Source organism: Hylobates moloch, unplaced genomic scaffold, assembly GCF_009828535.3.
Source record: "Hylobates moloch isolate HMO894 unplaced genomic scaffold, HMol_V3 SCAFFOLD_6, whole genome shotgun sequence".
Classification (NCBI taxonomy): Eukaryota; Metazoa; Chordata; class Mammalia; order Primates; family Hylobatidae; genus Hylobates; species Hylobates moloch.
The window spans coordinates 152,577,072-152,580,528 of record NW_026652281.1 but is presented as its reverse complement, the minus strand read 5'-3'; the positions used below and the strand labels follow the sequence as shown (position 1 = coordinate 152,580,528).

Here is a 3,457-nt window from a genome sequence, read left to right as displayed (position 1 = left end):
ATAATTTCTAATGTCTATTTTTGAATTATTCCTTGACCAGTGGGCTTTTTGGAAGCATGTTGCTTAATGTCCAAACATTCTGGTTAAAAAGTTGTGTTGTTATTGATAGCTAGCTTAATTTCACTGTGGTTAGAGAACATACTCAGAATAATTTTAGTCATTTCGAATCTGTGGAGATTTGCTTTACGGCCTGGTATATGGCTAGTCTTGGTAAATAATCAATGTAAACTTAAAAAGCATGAATTTTCCATGGTTAGGTGTAGTGTTCTATATAAGTAAACTGCGTCAAATTTGTTAATTGTGTTGTTTAGATAGTCTATATCTTCAGGACAGTTAAGTTTATGTGCCAACTTGACTGGGCTAAGGGATGCCCAGATAGCTGGCAAAACACTATTTCTGATGTGCCTGTGATAGTGTTCCTGGAGGAGATTAGCATTTGACTCCATAGACACAGTAAAGAAGATCACCTGCACCAATGCAGGTGGACATCATCCATGTGCTGAGGGTCAAAATAGAACAAACAGGAGAGGGAGAGTGAATGTTCTCTCCCTGTCAGAACTAGGACATCCATCTCCTCCTGCCGTTGAATGTCAGCATTCCTGGTTCTCAGACCTGGTTCTCCAGACTTGGACCTGACAGATCATGAGCCTTATAATTGCATGAGCCAATCTCCCATAATAAATCTCTTTTCATATATCTCTCTATATATTATGTGGCTCTGTTTCCCTGAAGAACTCTAATACAATCTTTATGCCTTTTTTGGTGCATTTTTTGTTCTATTAGTTACTGAGAGAGAGGTATCTAAGTTTCCTTCCTTATTCAAAGTAGTACCTATATGAATGTATCTTTTTAAAAAAAATTTTTGAGATGGAGTCTCGCTCTATCACCCAGACCAGAGTGCAGTGGTGCAATCTCGGCTCACTGCAACCTCTGCTTCCCGGGTTCAAGCTATTCTCCTGCCTCAACCTCCTGAGTAGCTGGGACTACAGGTGTGCACTACCATGCCCAGCTAATTTTTTGTATTTTTAGTAGAGACGGAGTTTTACAATGTTGGCCAAGCTGGTCTTCAACTCCTGAGCTCAGGTAATCTGCCCACCTCAGCCTTCCAAAGTGCTGGGATTATAGGCATGAGCCAGCACGCCCAGCCCTACAAATGTATCTTAAACATTTCATTTTATTTAATACCATGTCAATATACATTTAGTTGCTAATCTTTGGACATGGGGCCAATGTCTTTCCTTTGAGTATGGGTCCTCTCAAGGTGGTTTCAGCCCAGCTATTCTCATGAGTCCACTTGACACAAGAACACACTCATTCTTGTCCAGCCAAGCAGTGAGAGTGTGGGCTTCACTTGGGCCCTCTCCATACTGTGAGCTCTCTCCAGCTCACCTCTCTCATGCATAGGTAGCCACCTTCAGGACAGGCAACCCGCAGGTTCTTCCTATGCTGCCATCCTCTCCAGCTCAGATGTCTTAGTTCATTTGTGTTGTTATAGAGTAATACCTAAGAGGTTGGGTAATTTATAAAGAAAAGAGGTTTATTTGACTCACAGTTCTGCAGGCTGTACAAGAAGCATGGCTCCAGCATTTGCTTCTGGTGAGGGCTTCAGGAAGCTTTCACTCATGTTGGAAGGTGAAGGAGAGCCAAGGTGTGCAGCTATCACATGGTGAGAGAGGAAACAAAAGAGAGTGGGAAGGTGTCAGGTCTCTTAAACAATCAGCTCTTGGGGGGAACTAATAGAGTGAGAATTGAGAATTCACTCCTAACCATGAGGATGAGACCAAGACTTTCATGAGGGCTCCATCCCTATGAGCCAAACATCTTCCACAAGGCCCCACCTCCAAAACTGGGGATAAAATTCCAACATAAGATTTGGAGGGACATGCATCCAAACCATAGCACCAGAAATGCATGTTTATTAATCTAAGCTACTTGGCTGGTTCTAAACTTCTGGTTGCAGGAGGATCACCTGGAGGGCCCATTAAACCATAGACTGCAGGGCCCCGCCCTCAGAGTTTCTGATTTTATTGGCTGAGATGAAGATCAATAATTTGCATTTCTAATAATTCCCAAGTGGTGCTGATTTTACTGATGCAGGGGCTACATTTTGGGAGTCACTGGTTTAGCCAATCATCTTAATTTCTTTCTTTTGGCCTCTGGTTGCTGTGGCCAAAGACCTGTGATAGACTGCTTACTGCTGAGCAGTGTGCTGGGGGCTGAGGGGTTGGGGTGGGATTCTGGGGAAGTTTTCCTCACTCTTAAAAAGTTTTATAGAATAGTGATGCACTACTTTTTTTAGAATAGCAATTCACCACTTTTCCACCTCTGGATGTGGCTGTAAATGTGGCAGCCAGTGGGAGTCATGGGGAGAGCCATAGCCCATGTGCTGAGGATGGTGGGGGTGGGGGAAGATGGAAGGCACTGGAGCCTTAGAGGATAAGGACGTTCAGCTGGTGAATGAACCAATCCTGAAACGCTTCACCTCTGGGCCTTGCATTCTTGAGCGAATACCTCCTGGTTGTTTAACTTTTTGACGGGTCTTCCATGGCTTGCATTCTCACGGGAGCGGATACAGAAACCAAACCCTGGCCATCTTCCTGGGCCTCCATGGACTGTGAGACTTAGGTGGGATTGTCTCCTTCTCCCTGTAGTGTTGCCCGGGATGCATGATGTCTCCCAAGTTTCTCTGTTCCTAGACTCACCTGCCTGGGGTCCACCTGCTGCTCCTTTGTGTATTCACCTTCCTTTGCTCCCCTCCCCCATGCAAATCTCAGCCCTCTCACTTTTTTTTTCCCACCAGAAATACATGCCAATGGAACACTTTGGGTGTGTGTGTTGAATTTCTTAAAGATTTGCAGGTTGACAGGAAGTCTCAGTGTGTCCCGTGTGGGCTCCTGTCCCGCTGGCTCTGCCCCAGCCTCTCTTTTCCACCCCTCTCCAGGAACACGTACACCAAGAGTCTCACCTTCTACCCAAAGCACTTCTTAAGGTGTTTTCCCCACACAATGATCTTCCCTTTCCTAAGAGGAGTTGGGGTGATAAAGGGTGTGAATGTCCCTTTATCACCTCTGACTGTGGGTCTCCGACCATGTGAACATTTGGGGCAAAGTCATCCCAGAAGGCTTGGGACGTGCAAAATCCCCCAAAGAAGGGGAAGGTTGGTGTTGCCATGCTGTGTTCTAAGATGGTCTTTCTCTGGAGGTTTAGGGGTTCCCCCAAAAGCCCAGTGGTTCCACCTGTCATGACTGAGGAAGAGGCAGTGCTCAGACAAGAGGCTTGAAAGAGGTGGAGAGGGAACCGCCTCTCCTAGAGCTAGACCATGCATTCTCAGTGGGGTGATAGCATTGCCAAGGGAGCAAATACTGGTTCTTGGACAGGGGAGGGCAAAAGCCCCTCTCACGTTCTTTATGCATAAAGCACAGATATGCATTGGCGCATAAAAAGATATATCACATCT

General features: G+C 45.6%; 1 pseudogene; it reads left to right on the top strand.

Annotated features, from left to right (window-relative positions):
* Positions 1-2,544: 2,544 nt before the first annotated feature.
* Positions 2,545-3,245, top strand: LOC116470653 (uncharacterized; annotated as a pseudogene).
* Positions 3,246-3,457: the final 212 nt, after the last annotated feature.